The sequence below is a fragment of the Schistocerca piceifrons genome, chromosome 11, assembly GCF_021461385.2.
Source record: "Schistocerca piceifrons isolate TAMUIC-IGC-003096 chromosome 11, iqSchPice1.1, whole genome shotgun sequence".
In the NCBI taxonomy this organism is placed as follows: Eukaryota; Metazoa; Arthropoda; class Insecta; order Orthoptera; family Acrididae; genus Schistocerca; species Schistocerca piceifrons.
The window spans coordinates 135978091-136001941 of record NC_060148.1 but is presented as its reverse complement, the minus strand read 5'-3'; positions in this window follow the sequence as shown (position 1 = coordinate 136001941).

Here is a 23851-nt window from a genome sequence, read left to right as displayed (position 1 = left end):
ATCAAAAATGTTTTGTTGAATGGTTGGCACGCTGACACGTGCTGATGGCCCAGCATTGAAATCCGCAGCAATTTGCGCAAGAGGTGCACTTGTATCATATTCAACAATTCTCTTCAGTCGTTGTTGGTACCATTCTTGTGGGATCTTTTTCCGGCCACAGCGATGTCGGAGATTTGATGTTTCGTCGGATTCCTGATATTCACGATAAACTCGTGAAGTGGTCGCAAGGGGAATTCCCCACTTCATTACTACCTCAGAGGGCTGTGTCCCCATCGCTCGTGCGCCGACTCACGCTCAAACTCACTTAAATCTCGATAACCTGCCATTGTAGCAGCAGTAACCGATCTAACGACTGCGTCAGACACTTGCTGCCTTATATTGCCGTTGCCGACCGCTGTGTTTGAATACGCACGCCTATACCAACTGCTTTGTCGCTTCCATGTATCAAATAACGACGTGATACCAGCAAATTCGGTGATATGAGTTGTGGTATTTCCCTCAGTAGTAGGCATAAAGTGAGTGATGAAGGCTCCTCCTATAAAATGTGTTTGTGCTTTCCATGTGGACTCTGTGGTTTTCATCAATGGCCACCCAGTCGTTCCTGTCTCGAGCGTCAATATGATCAGTGCCTTCCATTCCATATCTACGTGTGCACTTCGTAAGTCACTTACAGTGTGTGGCGGAGGTTATCTCTGCTACCTCTATGATTGTTTGCTCCCGTCGCCTGTTCCATTTGTGAACGGTGCGTGGGCAGAATGGCTTTCTATAAACATTCGCATGAGCTCTGATGTCTCTGATTTTCTGGTCGTGCTAAGTTACATGTGGGAGGAAGTGATACGTTTCCCGTCTCTTCTATGATCGCGCGCTCTTGGACTTCCAGCAGGAGCCCTCTCCATGGAGCAAAGCTCCTGCCTTGTAACGACTGCCACTACTGTTTGCTGAGAATCTCTGTTTCTCGCAACGAGTGAACAATCCCGTGGCAAAACGCGTAGTCCTTCATCGAATCTTCTCCGTCTCTTTCACTCATATTTGCCTGTGACTCTCGTACGTTTGGGTCGGTGCTCTGCTGTCGCGCTCTGCGTGTTTGCGTTAGCCAAAACGAACAATAGTTAGTTGACTATAAGATTTCTTCCAGATTTTCGCTGTCAGCAGTTCATCGCACAACCCTTTTCCATTTCTTGATTAAAAAATGTTGATCTATACAATTTCTTATCAAATGGCTGATAAAAAGTACCACTGAGATAGCTTTTAGTTTAGTAGTGGAAACTAATTAAAGAAAAACAGCACACTTTCAGTGGACATGCAGACCTGAAAAAAGCGTCTGAGAGTGTAGAGTCAATACCTAAGGAAATTTAGGAACAGGGTGACTATATCAAACAAAGCTGTCACAACTTCTGAACAGATTATGCGGGGCAAGATGGGAATTAGTATGCGTATGCATGGTTTGGTTTAGCGAGGAAGCCCACCTTATTTGATTGTGTTCGTCAACAAGAAAAACTGTGGATTTGTGGGACTGAGAATCCGCATTGTCTCACACATGGTTTACGTAAGTCGAGAAAACTGGGGGTCCTTCTGTAGTGTCTTCCGGCACCACACAGTGGGACATAGGTTTCTATTGAGCTGTCGCTCTCTGTATGAGGTCTGTTAAAAATTTGCCCGAACATTTGTAATTTAGGACTGATCCTGTGTTGGAACGAATTGGGTTGTCATCCCTGAACACCCCTGCGTTTAACGTGTAACTGCTGGAAGTTTCATTGCTACATGTCCGTTAGTTGTGGTTTAGTGCTGCAGTGAGTAGAAAGTTGTGCCGTACAGTGTGCGAATTTCTTGTTGGGAGAGTTAGAGGAGCAACGCGTCTGCATTAAGTTTTACGTGAAACTCAAAGAAACCTCTGAAGAGACACACGAGATAATGAGGGAAGGCAACGATGATGAGTAGTTAAGCCGTAATCGGCGTTACGAATGGTCCATAAGGTTTAAAAACGGCTGGACGGAAGATGACCCTCGTTCAGGACGCCCTTCGACGTCTACCGACGACGCTCACGTCAGTGACTTGAACGAAATCGTACCTGTCAATAGAAGGCTGATTGTCCGAGAGATTGCAGAAGAATGTAGCGTTTCAGTTGGATCGTGTCACGAAATCCTGATACAACATCTTGGAATGCTTCTTGTTGCCGCCAAGTTAGTCCCACGGCTCATGAGTGAAGACAAAAACATGTTTATCTTGCAACCTTTGAAGAGCTTTTCTTTTTCACAGATGAGAACGAGGTGTTATTTAAGAGAATCATGTGACAGGAGATTATTGTTATGATGCTGAGACCAAGGGATGACTGGATGGTGTCGAAGGAAACATCAGGGTCCTATGAATCAGAGGATGGAGAAGGAAAGTAAACGAGAGGGCAGGATGGAAACAAATTCCTGAGAAGTCTAAGGCCCATGCAGCGTTCTGAAGGCACAAAGAGAATTTAAATGGTTTTGCAGCCTCATCAAATGCATGTCTCATGTTTCTATAGTTAAGAGTTTATGTAATGAGAACTGTGCTATTTTTCCAACAGACTCTGTTAATAAGTTGTGTTGGTAAGTAATTAATTATTGATTCTTCTCTCAGAAGTGTAACTTGTATGTAAAAAGTGTGTTTGGAAGTATCCCTTACAAACTTCTAGGACTTGTAGAGGTGAGTGGTTCAAATGGCTCTGAGCACTATGGGACTTAAAATCTACGGTCATCAGTCCCCTAGAACTTAGAACCACTTAAACCTAACTAACCTAAGGACAGCACACAACACCCAGCCATCACGAGGCAGAGAAAATCCCAGGCCCCGCCGGGAATCGAACCCGCGAACCCGGGCGTGGGAAGCGAGAACGCTACCGCACGACCACGAGATGCGGGAGTAGAGGTGAGTGAGTTCATAAAATCTTGAATAGGAAGCCACGTCAGGAAAAATACAATTTCTCTTCTATTACAGTTTCATTTCAGATGTTTAACTGATTCACTTCTACTTGACGAATTGAATGATTCGTGACACTATATAGTTATCAAGTAACAATTCGAAATGAAACATAACGAGGCACGGATTTATTACTTAAGTACATTTATTTGTATCAGCAATTAAACATTAAATGTTTACGTTATACCGAAACAAAAAGAACCCAGCATGCTGTACGCACAGAACACTGCTGATGGGTTACAACGGGGGCTTGATGTGGCGACCATCTGCGTTGTTACAGACATTATACCTATGTAGCATGTTCTGGTATGCACTCTCCTTTCCACCTAGTGTCTCTTTAATTTCTAGTGCAGTGACCAGAACTTGTGCCAGCATATCTTCCTCTGTCTCTACAGGAGAGTTATATAGCAAACCTAGCATATGACATTAACGACATCAGGTGAGTATCAGATGTACCACAAGTCATCCTGTATACCATGTTGCTTACCAGGACAAGCAGCTCTGAGACTTTTCTCTTCCCCTCAGCAGATGTGGGCACGTTACACATCTGAAGTGAAACTGTGATAGAACAGAAACAGTTCATTTCGGGCAATGAATTCCCATTCAAGATGTTACATACTCACTCCCTTCGACAAGTTCTAGAAATTTGGTGTGCCGTATATAAGTGCAGATTCTTTTATACGTGGTGCCTTAATACTTACACACAGCAGTACAGTGATTGCTTTTACTCTGTGATGAACAGTCGTCACACAAAAATGTCATATAATTTATTGTCTGAAGTTTTCTGCATGGTTGCAGCTGCACTTCTAAGCGGACTATCGCTGTTACTCTGTAATGACCACCCATTTTGGGTCCACATGTCTATACTTCAGCACCTACCTTCAGCTCAGGAGATAATAGTCATTTATGGCATTCACTTGCCTAAAGTTTTTGGAGTTACTACCCAACCCAAAAACAGACGATTTGTAATTGCTATAATTGTTAGTAATCAAATGATGTAAATACTGATGTAATGGGTTCCGTACATCATACCCAACCACCAATAGAAATATCAGAACTTAACTTCCAGTATGTGTATATAAAGGGCGATCAGAAAAGAGGTTCAATACTTGCAGAGGGTGTAGTATGCACCAAGAAAAGAAAAAAATGTTCCCAGAAACATTTATCTTTAGCGTCATGGTCTGTGTGTGTTTACGAAGAGCATATCTTGCCCACCATATACTTTTACTCAAGACAAATGAGGAAACAGCATACGTACTAGACATTTTTGCAACACAGTGTGTTTGCATTCGAATCAAGCATCCACCCAACGCCAGAACATTTACAGTATTCCACAGCATACTGCAGTATGTAATGTATTGGTCACGTACGTTATTTTCATCTGGTGTACCCATAGGGCTCGTATGGTGCGCTGCTTGCTGTGACAGGGCAGTACATTCCTGTAATTTGTTTGCTTGTCTGTCACTGTATGTACAGTATCCAAAGGAGGCCTGGCCTACTACTCCACGTAGGAGATGGCACATATGGTCTTCTCTTTCTGGCAGGCAGATGGAAACAGTTTATGGGAATGTAACCTTTATGTTACAAAATACGAATGACATCGTATACCATTTATAAAAATGTTTATTACCCTGAAATTATAATGAAATTCAGACCTTCAGCTGCTATTGGAGTTGATAAATATCAACGGGGACAGTTGAAAAATGTGTGCCCGCGACTAGCATTCAAAGCCGGGACTTCCTGCTTACACCGCAGATGCTCTAACCGACTGAGCCACCCAGTACACTGGTGATAGTGCGACTGCAGGGACTTATCTCTGCCATGCTCCCTGTGAGACCCACATTCCCAACTTGTCCACAAACTACTGTGTCCTTCGTAGCGCAGTCGGTGAGAGCGTCTGTAATCAGGAGGTCCTGGGTTCAAATCCTGGTTTGGGCACACATTTTTCAACTGTCTCCATTGATATTTCTCAACGCCTGTAAGCAGCTAAAGGTCTGGATTTCATTATAATTTCAATCTTAGAGAGGTGCAAGATTGCCAATGGTATCTGTACAGATAACAACTTCATATGTTGATTACCCCGTTCCAGCGGCAATCGAAAATGTGATCCTTTGTGTGAGGACAGTGGCAGACGTCCAACAACCCAAACCTGATTAGGAGCAATGGATATTAGAATGTGTGGAAAATAATGATGAAACGATGGAGAATAAAGCTGCAACGAGTGTCTGAAGAATGGCTGCAGCAGAAGGTGTTGCAAGACATTCGTCCCTGAGTCCAGGATTTGCTGCCATCCGATCAGCTTGCTGGATTGCAGTTCTGCCATTGGTTTTGACAAAGGTGCTCCTATGTACTGTAGTTCACAGCAAACGTGTTGTTAACTAATGGACTGGGCTTCAGAAGTGATGATATCAAATTTCCATAATACACACACATATAGGCCAATGTATACCCATGTGAGCTTGAAGAGAGGTGACACGACCACATATTTAGTATGAACATTTAGGCAAACAACCATGGGAGCAGTGTGCTAGGTCCGTACGTTCTACACCACACAGTGAATTGTGATAGAAATCCTCACTTTCCTTGGAATCAATTACATGTGTTGCTGTAGAATGTTGGAACACGCATTAGGTGAGGCGATACCTAACATCGATCTTTGAGAAGTGATGGATTGGTTGTGGAGGACCAATACCTTTGCCTGCCGGTCTTCTTGACCTTAATGTTGTGGGCTTTTGGCTTTGGAGACATGTAAGGACCTAGCCTAATGCAGTCCCATAAGTGATGTCGATACAGTAAGAGAATGCTTGTTCAATGCCTGTGACACAATCTGGCAACAATCAGAAGTGTACCAACGAAAGCATGATGCACATCTTGTGGAGACTAGCGCAGAGACATGGTGACTCGAAAGATACGAGCTTCACAACCTACGTTCATAGGAATTTTTTTCTTCCCTTGTTTCATACACTAGATCCTCTACAAATATTGTGATATATATATATATATATATATATATATATATATATATATATATATATATATATATACAGGGTGGTCCATTGATAGTGACCAGGCCAAATATCTCACGAAATAAGCATCAAACGAAAAAAGTACAAAGAACGAAACTCATCTAGCTTGTAGGGGGAAACCAGATAGCGCTGTGGTTGGCCCACTAGATGTTTCTGACATAGGTCAAACGGATATCAACTGCGTTTTTTAAGTAGGAACCCCCATTTTTATTACATATTCGTGTAGTATGTAAAAAAATACGAGTGTTTTAGTTATACCACTTTTTTCGCTTTGTGATAGATGGCGCTGTATTAGTCACAAACGTATAAGTACGTGGTATCACGTAACATTCCACCAGTGTGGACGGTATTTGCTTCTTGATACATTACCCATGTTAAAATAGACCGTTTACCAATTGCGGGAAAGGTCGATATCGTGTTGATGTATGGCTATTGTGATCAAAATTCGCAACGGGCGTGTAACATGTATGCTGCTCGGTATCCTGGATGACATTAACCAAGTGTCCGGACCGTTCGCCGGATAGTTACGTTATTTAAGGAAACAGGAAGTGTTCAGCCAAATGTGACACGTCAACCACTACCTGCAACAAATGATGATGCCTAGGTAGGTGATTTAGCTGATGTCGCGGCTAATCCGCACATCAGTAGCAGAGAAATTGCTCTAGAAACGGGAATCTTAAAGACGTCGGTGTTGAGAATGCTACATCAACATCGATTGCACCTGTACCATATTTCTATGCACCAGGAATTGCATGGCGATGACTTTGAACGTCGTGTACAGTTCTGCCACTGGGTACAAGAGAAATTATGGGACAATGACAGATTTTTTGCACGCGTTCTATTTGGCGACGAAGCGTCATTCACCAACAGCGGTAACGTAAAGCGGCACTATTGGGCAGCGGAAAATCCACGATGGCTGCGACAAGTGGAATATCCGCGACCTTGGCGGGTTAATGTATGGTGCGGCATTATGGGTGGCCCCCATTTTATCGATGACAATCTACATGGTGTAATGTATGCTGATTTCCTACGTAATGTTCTACCAATGTTACTACAAAAAGTTTCACTGCATGACAGATTGGCGATGTACTTCCAACATGATGGATGTCCGGCACATAGGTCGCGTGCGGTTGAAGCGGTATTGAATAGCATATTTCATGACAGGTGGATTGGTCGTCGAAGCACCATATCATGGCCCGCACGTTCACCGGATCTGACGTCCCCGGATTTCTTTCTGTGGGGAAAGTTGAAGCATATTTGCTATCGTTATCCACCGACAACGCCTGACAACATGTGTTAGCGCATCGTCAATGCATGTGCGAACATTACGGAATGCGAACTACTCGCTGTTGAGAGGAATGTCGTTACACATATTGCCAAATTCATTGAGGTTGACAGAAATAATTAATGTGGTATTTACAGGTAATCACGATGTAACAGCACGCGTTCTCAGAAATGATAAGTTCACAAAGGTACATGTATCAGATTGGAACACCCGAAATAAAATGTTCAAACGTACCTACGCTCTGTATTTTAATTTAGAAAACTTACCTGTTACCAACTGTTCGTCTAAAATTGTGACTATTACAGCGCCATCTATCACAAAGAGAAAAAAGTGGTCCAACTAAAACATTCATATTTCTTTACATACTACACGAATACGTAACAAAAAATGGTGGCTCCTATTTACAAAACGCAGTTGATATCCGTTTGACCTATGGCAGCGCCATCTAGCGGGCCAACCATAAAGCCATCTGCTTTCCCCCTTCAAGCTAGGCAGGTTTCCGTCTTTGTAGTTTTTTCGTTTGAAGCTTATTTCATGAGATATTTGGCCCAGTCACGATATATATATATATATATATATATATATATATATATATATATATATATATATATATAGAGAGAGAGAGAGAGAGAGAGAGAGAGAGAGAAAGAGAGAGAGAGAGAGAGGGAGAATTTTCTGGATTTTGAAGGTGCTAATCACTCTGAATCTTGTCTAGCTAGGCAATTTTGGCTATCTTATATTCTGTTATTTGTAAACTGATGTGAAGAATTTTTTCACTCTAGGCGAGCTGAATTGGGTCTGAATTGACGAACATAATACAAGTATGGTATGTCAGAGGAGTGAGTGCAGAAAAAGGATTGCACACTGTAGAAGCCATTCCTGTAGCCAAGCAACCAAACAACTACGCTCGTTTGACTGAGAGGCTGGCAAGTGTGTGGCACAAAGACGTTGCCGTATGCTACTGAAATAATAGGAATATCTGTAAAGGAATTTGGGAGAATATGATTGCACTTACAGTATCTTCAATTAATGGGGTTCATAAGTGGTTTTGGGTTTGTCGAAATTGACTACTGTATGCAACTGATAAGGAACAATGAGTTGTGTAGAACTGCTGGAGGGGATCTCACATGGTACAGTTCTGAAATCACATATCGTGGACTGATGGACTGATGTGAAATCAGGAGGCATCAGTGATGTACATATTATGGGCAGCGTCATGGGAATAAAAATGTGAAGTCCTCACTGACTGTTTATAAGCTGATGCTGTGTGTGTCTACCCTGCTTCTCGAGAATCACCTCATATGGAACTGTGTTGTGGCAACAGAAGAGGAATGTGAGTGTGGTTCATTTGAGAACCTCTGATGTTGTGCTGCTTAGAAAGACACTTATGTCTGTACTGTAAACGCACAGAACTAAAAGTGAATATCGAGCAGAAGGAAAGTATGTAAAGGTTTTTTTTATTTTATATTAGTGACATTTTGTGAACAGTGACTAAAAGATTCACAGAAATAGATACACCGCAATACATCACAATGAGACTGCCACGCCAGAAGAAGAAAGTGAATGACCGTTACACAACATTTGCTTGCAAACATCAGTCCAGCTTCCAAAGTGGCATCGCTTCTTACTACGTTTTCTCTTCTTCCACAGGATGACCATAGCATTTACGAAACGACTATGTAATATCAGTATGACCTTACTGTAAAGTTGTTGTTGTAGTGCCATTTAGCCTGAAGAGGAGGTTTAACCCTCCAAACATGTCGCTAAATAAATAAGTAATACAATAGTTGACAAAGTTTGTGACTGGTAGAGGTAATTAAAAAAAATTTACATTTGTCTTGAGACAGTCATGGTCGAAAAATAGTAAAGAAGAAAAGTAACTGGTGTGGCAATCTCAACATGATGCCTGAAATGATTCAAATGGCTCTAAGCACTATGGGACTTAGCATGTGAGGTCATCAGTCCCCTAGATCTGGAACTACTTAAACCTAACTAACCTAAGGATTTCACACACATCCATGCCCGAGGCAGGATTCGAACCTTCGACCTCAGCAGCAGCGCAGTTCCGGACTGAAGCGCCTAGAACCGCTCGGCCACAGCGGCCGGCATGTTGCCTGAAATCGGGCAGTTTTATGATCAGTATTCAGAAACTGTCAATTCATGTAAATAACTGCTCTGAACATAAATCCTTTAAAGACAGTATTTCAAAGTTAAATTGTTTGAGGAAACACCACTGCGATGTATTAATCGATTCATTTTCAAAGGGCACTAACATGAGTTTTTGCTTGTACTCATCTTAAAATATTGATGTAATACAGCATCGTGTCAGGCATGGCCCCTTTGCAAGGTGTGTTGTCCATTCCTGTAAGTGTTGCTGTCAGAAAATGGCATTCAGCAATAGCTAAGAATCCACTATGGCTCTTCTGAATGTTCATCAAACGATCTCAAACATTACCCAACCGACAATATCGCCGATGACACAGTGATGTAGTGATTTGAAGAGTCAAATATTTCCATCCTCAGAGGAGAAGAAGACTGATTAACTGAAGGAATGGTCTACTGCTTTGTCTACATTCTAATGAAAGTACAACTGATACAGTCATCGCAAAACTCAAGAAAAATGAAATAAAGTATACAATTGATAGTGTCCATCTTAATGTTCTAATAGCCGATCAGAAGTCATTATCACACCAATATCTCGTTATGACACAGAAAGTGATAACTTTGGTGACATGTTCCAATTCGCTTGGGGTTTTTGACCTTTGAATTTTCCTTAAAACTGGCCTAAATGGGAAGCACATTTCCAGTAAATCCAGGGAATAAGTGAAATCCAACCTTGAACCCCGCGATTGTCACTAGTACAATATCGCAAATGTTAAAAGCATATATCCAGTCCAGTTAAAGATTGTAGTGTCACACGTATCTTAATAACGACAAAGACATATTTTTATAGCCTTCAACCTAATTCTTTCTGAAGCTGAGTGGCAGCAGGTACATTGAATTTAAGACATCTTAAGATTTCTGGTGCCATACAGTATATTATAAATAATGTGAAATGCTTTATGCATTCCAGAGTATAGTTACTGAATTGGGGGCACAGTATTAAGCACACGCTGCCAATGGTTATCACTGACTCTGCTCAGTCGTCCGGGACCACAACTACAAACGAGTATTGTATGAATACTTTGATCTAAAATCCGAATCTTGTAGGTCGTGATATAAGGCTGTGTAGTTGAATTAGAAGCACGAGTTACACCATTTCGACAATGTGCAATTCACAACTGTCTCACTGATTAGAACAACAGATTAATAAATGGTCGTCATACTACATAGTGAGCTAACCCAAAATTAATCTTTATTGTTCATCTCACTTGATAACTAACGCTTCTCTTGAATCATTTTATGCTAATATTTATGTGACCTGAAACCGCGCGACCGCTACGGTCGCAGGTTCAAATCCTACCTCGGGCATGGATGTGTGTGATGTCATTAGGTTAGTTAGGTTTAAGTAGTTCTAAGTTATAGGGGACTGATGACCTCAGCAGTTAAGTCCCATAGTGCTCAGAGCCATTTGAATCATTTAGGACACAACTGCAAGATGCTGAGCTCTGTCCCAACCACTAAATTTAATATGCCTTTACACTAATAGAAGACAATGTATTTCAGACAAGTTACTCAGTTTACCACGATACAATTTTAGATTGTTCTGTAGAATCGAATGGTACAATGAAAATTTTTAACCCAAAATTAATCAAAATATTATGTAACAAAATGTGGAATGGATAACTTTCTGTAGAAAAGAAAACCATGTGTTTTATCATACATATCTGAAAAGCACAATATACAGGGTGGTTCATTGATTATGACCAGGCCAAATATCTCACGAAATAAGCATCAAACGAAAAAACTACAAAGAACGAAACTCCTCTAGCTTGAAGGGGGAAACCAGATGGCGCTATGGTTGGAACGCTATATGGACCGTTTATCAATTGCGGAAAGGTCGATATTGTTTTGATGTATGGCTGTTGTGATCAAAATGCCCAACAGGCGTGTGCTATATATGCTGCTCGGTATCCTGGACGACATCATCCAAGTGTCCGGACCGATCGCCGGATAGTTACCTTATTTAAGGAAACAGATAGTGTTTTAGGTGCTGTCGCGGCTAATCCGCACATCAGTAGCAGATAAATTGCTCGAGAAACGGGAATCTCAAAAACGCCGGTGTTGAGAATGCTACATCATCATCGATTGCACCTGTACCATATTTCTATGCACCAGGAATTGCATGGCGAAGACTTTGAACGTCGTGTACAGTTCTGCCACTGGGCACAAGAGAAATTATGGAACGATGACAGATGTTTTGCACGCGTTCTACTTAGCCACGAAGCGTCATTCACCAACAGCGGTAACGTAAACCGGCATAATATGCACTATTGGGCAACGGAAAGTCCACGATGGCTGCGACAAGTGGAACATCAGCGACCTTGGCGGTTTAATGTATGGTGCGGCATTATGGGAGGAAGGATAATTGGCCCTCATTTTATCGATGACAATCTAAATCGTGCAATGTATGCTGTTTTCCTACACGATGTTCTACCGATGTTACTACAAGATGTTTCACTGCATGACAGATTGGCGATGTACTTCCAACATGATGGATGTCCGGCACATAGCTCGGGTGCGGTTGAAGCGGTATTGAATAGCATATTTCATGACAGGTGGATTGGTCGTCGAAGCACCATACCATGTCCAGCACGTTCACCGCATCTGACGTCCCCGAATTTCTTTCTGTGGGGAAAGTTGAAGGATATTGGCTATCGTGATCCACCGACAGCACCTGACAACATGTGTCAGCGCATTGTCAATGCATGGTTTTCCCGTTCAAGCTAGACAGGTAGATTTTTCGTTTGACGCTTATTTCGCGACATATTTGGCTCCGATCACGATCAATGGACCACCCTATATTGTAGAGGAAACATTTATAACACTGCTTTTACTCATTCAGAACCACCTGCTGCGTCAGACACCTCACACAGGTGTATTCAGCCTTTCCTAAACATGGTCCACAAACATACTTGACACACATTATACATAAAGGCTTGCTTCTATTGTTGTCTACACCAACCAATTTGACCAGTCTTCCGAATGCTGCGATGTTGTGATGCTGTATGAGGAAGAGTATTTTGTACCTTTGTGTCCTTATATGCTGAAGCCAACCCATCTGCCAATTTGTATATAAACTAACGTCTGCTTAATTTTTCTCCTGTTACTTCCTTACAGAGTAGCCAAACATTTATAGCTGCTAAGCCCAAGGCATTGAACAAAACGTGCGTGGGCCATCTGCGGCATCCATGCTTCACCGTGCAAATCCGAGCCATTTGGTCGTTTACGTCAACGCCATACTTAGTGCTACTGCAATAGACCACTGACTCTTTTTAAGATGTCGTTCATCGATAGTTACTGTGTCAAGCATTGAACTCAAAATAAGCACATTTTTGTGCTTTTTCTCCTGATAGCATGTTAGAGTTATGTCACCTAACTTAAAAAAAATAGTTATGTGCAAAGGTGCCACAGCAGATTTTGCTGATCGAGGTAATTCCCTTCTAGACTTCTTCACTGTGCCTACAATGCTTGTACTCTTACGTTTCTAAATTTCTGCAAGGCATTTCGTTGTAAAAAGTTGTCGCAGGCTATGTTTCTTCCTGCGGAAACAGAGGGCTGTACGTTGCAACATGCCCTGCAGGGGGAACACCTGTGGGACGCTTCTCATCTTTGCCGAGGTGAGGAAACCCATTCACCAGATTCTTAGAGTTCGTATCAACTGCTAGCCAAAACCATATTCCTAATGGGTCTGTTTTGTTGCTCATGTATTGAATGAAGGAGCATCTAGCCTTGCATGGAAACAATTGCTCATCCACAGTCATATTTTCACCTGGAATATAACACACCAAGGAATTGGCAATGAAAGGATTCCACGCAGGGGTAGCACGTGCAAAACCATATGTCTTTAGTCTATGTGATGTGTGCTCTTTTCGTCAAATCGCATAAACCGAAATATTTCGGTGAACTTATTTCTGTTCTTTGTGTTCCGAAAAAATGCTGGCCTCCCAATGTATTCGACCATAACAGCTTCAACGGAAAGTTATTTTTTATATATACGCCTCGTAAATACATAAGTGATATTGCAGCTTCAATTGAATCGACGCTAATGGTCTGATCATCATCATCATGTAGCTCTTGCTTTGCTCTATTATCTTTACATTTCTTTATATTTTGTAACACCCTGTCATCAGTTAGCAGTATCCATGCACTACAATATACACATTTCCTGGCAATCTTCTTCACATAGCCTGTAGGTCCCGGTGCTATCTTCAAGTTGTTCTACTGTGGGCGTCTTCCAGTAACAGCTTTCATATGTGTAACAGTCCACGTTGTTCCGTCATTAGCTGTCTCACTACTCCCGATGGAAGGATTTCCTTCCATCTGAATTTTTCTTTTCACTCTGCCACGGACGCGTCTAGTGCTGTTAGATGGAGGTAAGCGCATAGCGTTATTTGATGTACCTAAATATACAGTATATAATAGAATAATTCGGTCACTACAAAAACGATGAATTTCAAATTGTAATACAGAAAAATAGAACACATTTATAGCGCTTGCTAAAATATCAGTTGCGATAAAATAAGAAGTTATAGTAGAACGGCTATATAAACGTACCTGCCGTAAGTAAAGCAACCCTGGTTTGCAGCTTCTCGGCTTGCTCTTGTCCGGTAGTTGCAACAGCGCTGTCTCAAGATTCACTGATTTCATTGATGGGAGGGTTATATTCCTCACCATCAAGAGCGCTTGCAGCGTCGTCTTCTCGTAATTCACCGGCCTCACAAACATCGTGACGATCTTCTCCTCCGCATTCCTCATCTGACATTAAGATCAAACATTTTAAAATTTGCTCATCAGACAAACCGTCTCCGTGAACCGCCATTACGAAACAACTGATATGTCAGCCACACAAAGTACGCCACATGAGCAACAAAGCTTCGTTGCTCATCTACAACGGATCTGCAGAACACAATAATCAAATTAGGGCGATAAAAAACAATACTTTAGGACATGTCTGAAAGCTATTGTTTGGGACATTTTTCAGAATGGTCCTATTGCGTAAATTCTTTGCAGACGTCTACCTAATAAATATCTATGATAAGTCATAGAAAATGGGACCAGTAAAGAATCCATTTAGGAAAAATAAGTTTATAGAAGTAGAATACCTGACAAAATGACTGCGTTAGTAATCCTTAAAACTTTTCCAGATGTATAAACATTTACTGTTGTACTACTATAATGTCTAGACTGGGTAACTAGTGAGGAAGTGCTAAACTGCATCAGGATCAAGAACCATCAGTTTGGCAATGGAGGAAAGTGGTCATGGTCTGGGGGATGTGATGGATACAGCAGTGGGAGACCAGGGCTTGGCTACAGGAAACAGGCTCGAATCAATGTAGGTTTCAGAGCTATGAAGAAATGGAGGGACCTACAGAGGGTAGAGTAGTGTGTTGAACAGCTTCAGACTAGAGCTGGGACTGAAGCCCACAGCAGCAGCAGGGAGTGGTCCATGGCCAGAGGCCATCTGGTAAGGGGAGAGCAGCAGGCTGCTGCCCACCCAGCCCAGCACTGTAATGGCCTGACAGGTGGACCTGCCAGAGCGTGAAGTTTCCTTTGACTGATGTTCGCTGACAGTGCAGCCAAAATTACTTTTGGTGTTGATGTTTGGTTTTGGGGGCGCTCAAGTGCATGGTCATCAGCACCCATACAAATTCCCAATTTTTACACAGTCCAATTCTTTTTTTCGCAGTCAAGTTTAGCCACTGTCACGAATGATGATGATGATAATGATGAAATGGTGAGGACATCAGGAACACCCAGACCCCGTGTAGAGCAAGTCTTCAACTGGGCTGGGAATCGAACCTGGTGCCCCATGATCCAGAGGCGGCAATGCTACCCACTAGACCACGAGCTGTGGACATTGCTTTTCAATTGTTGAGAAGAGAGGGGAAATATGCCTCCTACTTTAGTAGCAAGATAAAGCTTATTGTCTCTGAGGGAATTAGTTGTGCAGAACAGGCCATTGTGTAACCTGCTCGTCACACTGCAGATTAGGGGAACAACCTAGAGCAGTGTATCAGGACAGGAGGAAAGATGAACAGCTGTTCATGTTCCAGAAACATAAGAATAATTTTCAGAGATGTTAAATTAGTTACCGACATTTTAACATGCAAATTTCAGAGTAAATGTCAGTACCAGATTTGTGTTCATAAATATCTGCGCTTTCTATTCCAAGTGTCAGCACGTGGGATATGAGAGTCTGTTTCCATTGAAGAACCACAACTTTAGTAACGGCCAGCTTTGAGAAGCCTTATCGGAAAAAAACTCTGGGAGATTCATACCTTGAACTAACATATTTAAATTTGCTTTAAAATCGACGTCTTCTGACTGTTTGACTTTTTACCATATGGAAAGCTAAAAGGGCTGTTATGGATTACTTTCAAGCAAATGGCAACAATACCAACAACATAACTATCTAACTATAACCTAAAGCTTTTTTTTCGTGTGCGATGAGATTTACAAAGAAATTTTAAGAAACCTCCAAAAGTGTAAAAACACTGTTAAGGATATTTACAAAATGGTTCTGAACAATTTGTTTCATATTTGTCGGCACTATAGCCTTAATAGTTTTCAAACAGATGAAATTAAAATGCAGCGAGAAAGAGCAGCAGCACACGAGGGATCGGCAGAGCAGGGAGTCACAGCGGCAGCTTTAGAAATGAGTGCCTATTGTTCAGTAATAACTTGGTGACAGTACTTGTTACTATATTTAAAGCTTAGACATAGCTATTTTTCAAGGTTTTTGCTTAAATTAGCTAGCAAATCTAGGTCGTATGTGTCTAACAACCTTACACCAGTCTACCATTTAGCATACATTGCTCTGCTAGGGCGCTCAACATTTCTACATCACCACCGGTGAGTATTGGAACAACAGTGGTACTGGGACAAAGTACCGTTATCCAAGATGGGGGCGATGACGTAATCCAAGATGGTGGCGATGATGTCAACCAAGAAGTCGGATTTTGACGGGAAGTCTGAATTTTACAGGAATGTGCCACGATCCCCTCCCCCAGAAAAATGGTACTGCGTCACACCTAGGAAAATGGCGGGAAAATGGACTTGTCTTTATTATGTAACCAATTTCCAGCTTGTGTGTTCGCCACCAGGTCTGGACTTCAACTGACTTAGTTCATATCGTCGCCACCAGAGATCGCCACCGTGATGTCAGATCATGACGCAAGTACCGTTTTTCAAGATGGCTACACCCAGTGTATCCACCACGTGGCTTGGTACACAGAGGACGCTGTCTTGAAGTCAGCTGATGACGCGAGTACCGTTATCCAAGATGGCGACCATTTATTTTTCTCCACTCAGATGACTGGAGTTGGTGGTGCACATTCAGCCTTTTCTGCGCTGTCGTTGTCAGACTATTGTCATGTGTTCGATCATCGAGATGAATGTCAATGATGGAGCCGCTTTCAATAGCTGCATTACATGCAGACATTCGAGGGAGGCCTGTAACCACAGTTCACTACATCACATATGGAAGAGTATGATAATGGAGTAGTGTAGGGGGAATAAGTACAAGAATTCTGTTCAGCAGATTTCAGCAATGCAGAGCGATGGACCCAGGATGCATATCATAACCAGCACATGCTCATGCGCATGCACAAACAGCCGAAATATTCATATATGTAAGAAAAAGGGTTCGCTACGCTTTCAACTGCTTTTCAAGGTCACCCAACCGCTCACTTCCACATCCGAAATACAGGCACATAGATCGATGTATATGTAGGAAATGTCTTATGATTTTGGGTAGGTTAGCGAGTAAGACACGTAAATATCCTCTTACAAAATTTTTATTAACTTTTAACATTTACACACAGGAAACATCTCTTTCTTTATTTTTGTTAGGTGTACTTTAATGAAGTACAAATTAATTTTTAACTTATAGCTTAAATCCACACCTGAATCATCTTTCTCTGACCACTAATTTGACAAATACTGAGAAGATATATTCTCGAATTCTAATACATATCTAATTTTCTTCCTGTAAAATACTTGTTTTATGGCTTTAACTATCAGCTCTGTTCCTTCCTGCAGTTCTTCTAGGCGAGAGCATTCGGTGATTTTAATTTTTCCTTGTATATCCTCCATGTCGCTGCTGTTACAGCGTTCCACGTCCTCCTGTGTGTATGTCGGCAACTCTTCTGCTCCACATTCTTGCGGGACTTCTGTATAGAACTTTAAGTTTACAATTTTTGCAAACGATTGGCCATTAAATATAGTTGTTCCAACAGTTTTAAACTTGGCAAATGGCTGTTCCGTTGCTAGGTGGACAACATCCAGCTCGCCACGTTTAGATAGAATGTAACTATCCTTTTTAAGCCGATCCAAATGGGAATAGAGATTAATAAACACATTTTTCGTGTATCCCTTAGCATAGTAAACGTTCTCAATTCCAGCGATTTCGGCCAGTACTGCAACACGTGACCAGTTTCTATGGCTGTTTATTGTAAATTCCAATATTTTGTATTCCCCTTTCGTAGTCAGATTTTTCCGTACAGAATGTTTAAACCCATATGTAAACCTGGCGTGCACATCGGCAATAGCTTCTTTCTTTTCCAATTGCAGCTTATATTCTTGCTTTATAGCAGTTGTCTTCTCCATACGCTCCAGTCTCCTTTTCTTTACTTCGAGTTCCTCCATTTCCAGTTTTCGTTTCCGTACACTTAATACAATAACTGCACTTAATGGAGTAATTTATTTAATCCGGAATGGCTTAAGTCTGTTTGATACATTGGTCCTTTTTCTTAAGACGTGGGGTATAACATTATCTGTAGGAACCAGTCCCAATTCAGCGATATCTATTTAGGACGGTATTGTGGAGAACAGGATTCTAGACTGAGAAAAATTAGTTTCTCCTGCTCTATCATAACACTTCTGAGTAGTACTAATATTGTCTTTGTTGGAGTCAGAGTTAAGAATCTCCACGTAGTTTACAGGTAGATAATTAAAACTGTTTGCAGACAGAGCATAATTTATCAGCCTTTCTGGGCCTTGAGGGTCTGGCAGACGTACTTGCACACCTGTCAATTTTCGGGTGTTCTCATTACCCCAGTAGACAAATTGTAGAACGTCGTTAAACACCGCACAGCAACTGATCTGTAAATTATTAGTTAGCTGACACCACATGGATGCAATTGGCATAGAGTAAAGTGGGGTGCATCATGGTGTCCAATACACTTAAACAACTTAGCACTGGGTGGAACACACTACCCTTAGCCAAAGATGACGTAAAAGTTTCCTGTAGTCGCGTGTCTGGACACTTTACAACATCTATAAGATAGGTACTTATATCTTTGTTTACTCCTGGACTTGTAACTTGACATATAAATTTGCGATATACCTTTACCCTACAATTGGAGCTCATCCACGTTGAACAGTCTCTTCCAGCTGTTATATCGTTGTCCAAAATCACATTGCTGCTTCCCTGATGGTCTCCTTCCATGCAGAAGTAGAGGGTTGATATTAGGTAGTCGCACATCTCCATTTCATTAAAAATTCCGGCAAAGTCTAGCGTTATGTCCAAATCTTACCCCTTGAGAAAGGACTGGCATTCACGCACTATCTGACATGTTAAATTTTCTGACATAATTGCCCACACAAATTCCTCATTCAGTTGTACACTTCCCGCAAGCAGTAGTTGGGCAGACTGATGCCTGAGGCAATGGAGACGCTGTCGGCAGGGGCGGCTGTCTGGCCAGGGCTGCTGTGCAGCTGGTAGCAGGGCGGTCCCTGCAGACGCGTTGTAAACGTGATGCCTGACAGAGGAAAATGCACTGAAGATGGGCAGAAGCAAAGTGTGGGAAAAAGGGAAAAATTTCTTTAACTTTCTGTAATGTGATAGTGCAGGTCAATGTTACGTGATACATGGTAATACGCCTTGTAAGTGGAGTGTCACAGCTGTGTGTTGTATTTGTGATTATATGTCATTCTACAATTCTTTCTTCTTTAAGATAAACTGCTAACTTTTCAAATGATTAGCACATAACTTCGTTTGATTATTGCTACAGATGGCACACTGCAGTTATACAGATTAATCACTGAGTTACACACATACATGAGTCAATTAGTTCCAGTGTTAAGTCAAGTGCCGGCACTCCAGTCGGGAATGTTAGAGCAGAGAGGGCTGTGCAGAAGACGTCTGCAAATAGCACGCTGACTGATACCTAAGACGACAACGCGACAACAGCGGCATCTGGGCGAAGAGAACATAAGGGTAGGTCCCGACTAGTCGCGGCCACAGCGTCAAGATTAGGCACTTCAAGACCACCGACTTAGGAATTGTATAAAGAGATTTTTTTGTTTGCGTGTCGCCCTGTCCTTGCAATAATTCTGTGTTATTGTCAAAGTTAAGTATTGCCATTGGTTCATTTCGTAGTAAAACACTTTAATACTATTTGCTTGAACTGCTGTCTAGCGATCCGAGAAGGAGGTTCCCTAGGCACAATATATTGGGTATCTAGGCATGATACAACATTGGCGATGAGTATTAAGAGGAACTCAGTCCCTGACGACCAAGGATTTCGTTTTCTATTTTACTGGCGCTTTAATTCTGCGTTGGCTTTTCTTTGCAAGGGTGTGTTAACTTGCTTTAACCCTGTGGCGCATAGCGTCCTCTACAGTGGACAGCTGTTAATGGTCGCTTCTCCTGCATTTTCAATCAGTCCTGAGCCTGCTAATGCACACGGTTCAGTGCATTCGGCAGTCTCTACTGGTGTTGTGTCCTGCGTGCATTTGCAACCGCATGCCTGATTGAAAATTCCAGAAAATTGACCATTATAAGTTGTCCACTCCAGTGAAATTCACGCACCACAGGGTTAATAGTATCTCTCATATTGTTTTCGCTAATCAGTGTTTCCAGGTGGGCGTTGCGGAGATTTTCTTCGCTTCTGTACTTATTTTTATTGGCTGCCTTATCTGTTTATTGCAGTTCTCTCTTCCACTTCTCCCACCCCTTGGTCCAGTGGCACAGCTGCTAGCGATATATGAAACGCAGCTGACACAGATGTTTCAGTTTCAGAGTCAGTAAATCGCAATTCTACTGAGTACAGTACAGCAGCTACTCACCGCTCAAGCCACAAATGAAGCGCAAAATACCACACTTCTAGCTGCGAGTGCCATACTGCCTTTTTGCCAGTTTAATTAACAACAAGACGAATGGCTAGATGGCTTGCAACAGTCTGAAGCCCACATAATTGGTCACAACATACAAGGTACTGTGGAACTTCATTATTTCTTATCAACAGTAGGAAGTGCTGTGTTTTGTCTCATTCAGAGATTATTCCCTACCGCAACTCTGAGTGAACTTTCCTGTGATAAGGTTGTAGATTCACTAATTAACTATTAAGACCAACAAGTAAATGTGGTAGCAGCTATATATCAATTCTTTCGTTGCAAGAAACAGTCAGAACAAACTTACTGTGAGTGGGTAACAGATTTGCATGGTGTGACGAGGAAATGCTAATTCAAAAGTGCTTGTTGTGCTTTATATTCAGATGTTATGTCACGTGATGCGATCGTGTACAATGTAACTGATGTCTCACTTAGAGAGCAGACTTTAAAACTGTCTGATCCATCATTTCAGCAAGTAGTGCAAATACTAGATCAGCATAATTCGGGTGCCATGCTGATAAATGTAAGCATCCGCCAATCTGTCAGGTTGAGTCCCTTGCTCCCGACAGGCACATTAGGCAGCATACACTTGTGATCGCCACGCCATGTAAACAGTTCTCTATGCAGCCTAACCAGCTCTCTGCACAGGCAAACAGAGTTAAGTCATGCCCTTGGTGCTACTCACAAACGCCAAGACTGCCTGTCTAGACAAGCACAGTGTTATGCTTGGGAAAGAAAGGTCATGTACAATCCGTATGTATGCAACAGAACAAACATAAACGAAATTGTAGTCACAAGGCCCATGTAATCAATGCAGTCTAGTCAAAGCCTGCTGGAGGCATCAGCATAACTAGCAAGCGAACAGTTTCTTCAGTGCAGTTTCCTCAGTGGGCACAAAAGGGTTGTGGGAAAACTTATTGTTCATTTGCACATTAGTGGAAAACATGTGAAATTTCAGTTGTACACAAGTGTCTCAGTAACATCGCTGAATCGTAACTTTTAGGTTCCCCACACCTGTATAAACCTAGCATGTACCTGATGGCTTTTAACAGACAAGACATTCCTGCTCTCAGAAAATGTACTTTGCCTGCCATGTATCGCTCACATTCGTGAACTTTAACTTTCAGTGTGCTACAATCATGCGATTGTGAGAACTTATTTGGCCTTGATTCATTTGATTTGTTTGGCTTTCAAATTCAGTACAATGTGTTGGCAGTCAATGCATTCAATGCTAAAGACAGTTTGCTAAAAGAATTCCCTTAACTCTTTTCTGAATGTTTAGGCAAGGCTAACAGTTTTGTTCCACATATTGGTCTATTATGAATTTCTATGGTCAACCGAAATTTTACCAGGCTAGAACTGTTCCTATTGCATTACTGAACGAAATAGCCGCTGGAAATAAAGAATTGCAAGCTAGCGGAGCTATTGTTCCCATTGGTTTTTCTTCCAAACTTTCAGGTCGCATTCGCCTCTGCTTCGACTTCAAGTGCATGGTCAACCCACAAACTGTGATTCATACTTACTCCTTGCCTCGCTCAGAGGATCTCTTTGATAGATTAGGCGCTGGTCGCTACTGTTCAAAAATTGATTTGTGTGATGCGCGTCATCAAATAACGCTCGATGAAGAATCTCGAAAAGTGTGTAAAGCGAATACTCATTAGAGCTTGTTTAAATATTTGCGTTTGCCTAATGGCAGTGCTTCCACACATGATGTTTTCCAATGTTATTAGGAAAAGCTGATTGCTCAAGTGCCAAACTGTTCATACTATTTGGACGATATTGTTGTAGCAGGTCGTACACCTGAAGAACACACTGCAAATTTGCGTGGTTTGTGTGTTACCTGATCCAGGACTAAAGTGTAGACTGGTCAAGTGTGATTCTTTTTTAAACAAGAGTTACAGTATGTTGGTCTTGTCATAAACAGTCAAGGTTTACATCCTCTTCAGTAGCATTTGTTAGTCATACGAGACCTGCCAGTTCCTCGCAATGTCACAGAATTGCAGTCAGTTTTAGGGAAAATGAACTATTATTCTCGGTTAATACCGAATGCTGCAGAAATTGGAGCTCTATTAGACCGCTTGCGTCGCAAGAATGTCCCCTTTGTTTGAACAGATAAGCGCCAATCTAGCTTTTCGAGAACTTTAAGATGCGTTGCTCAGTGATCGATGCTTAGTTGACTTTGATCCTGACAAATAAACTGTATTGCTAGTTGACGCTTCCTCTTATGGACTCGGTGCAGTTCTTTCACATAGATTTGGTGATAAAGACAGGCCTGTTGCATTCGCATCCAAAGTGTTTTCCAAAGCTCAGTGTAATTATTCACGAATAGAGAGAGGGGCACCGGCTATAGTGCATGGTGTCACCAAATTCCACCACTATTTGTATGGCATGAAATTCTACTTAGTAACATATCACAAGCCTTTGCAGTCGTTGTACCTACTGGCCAAAAATTGCAATGATGGGCTTTGTTGTTGTCTCAATACCAGTACGCGATTGTAAATCTTATGACAGATCAACATGGTAATGCGGACGTACTGTCATGTCTTACGATTGACCCTGATACAGACTTTGACGCTTCTGCAGCATTTTGTTGTCACATCGATGGTCAGGATTCTGAATTGCTTCAACCTTTGCCTCTGAACAGCAGGAAAATTGCACAGGCCACGGAAGCTGATTCAGATTTGGAGATAAGCTACATTCGCACAATTTTGCCTCGCTCATAGTATAGCATTAAGACCTCCGTAGCGCGCCAATACTTTGCATGTCGGCATAGCCTCGCTAATAAGCGAGGGGTGATTCTTGTTCAGAATGATAGTGGACTGACACTGGGGGATGATTACGAAACAGCGCGTCGAGACTGTACTCGGGAGGGTATGGACAGCCAAATAGAACAGCGTCACGCATGTGGGGAAATTCGGTCCGCTCCACCATAAAAATTCTCTTCCTGGCCTAAGTCACAATCACCATGGCAACGTGTGCACGTAGGTTTTGTGGGAGCTTTTTGGTTGCTTGTGGTATACGCTTATGGCAACGGTTTCTCACCTCCTATCGTTCGCATCCACAAGATGGACCATCGCTGGCGGACACTGCTCCACCTGCTCCACCATCCTCAATATCCGGCGTCGAAGTATGGACGCAGACGGTGGGCGCGAGTCGAGATCGTTCGTCGACTTGGTGCTTGCGTGTATCTCATTTCAGGCCCAGACGTATTGCAGCGCCGACATCAGGATAAAATTCGCCACTGTAATGTGCACAGTGATCGTTGTGTATCTCTTGCAACAGATTTATAGATCCCGAGGACAGTGTGGCCACAACA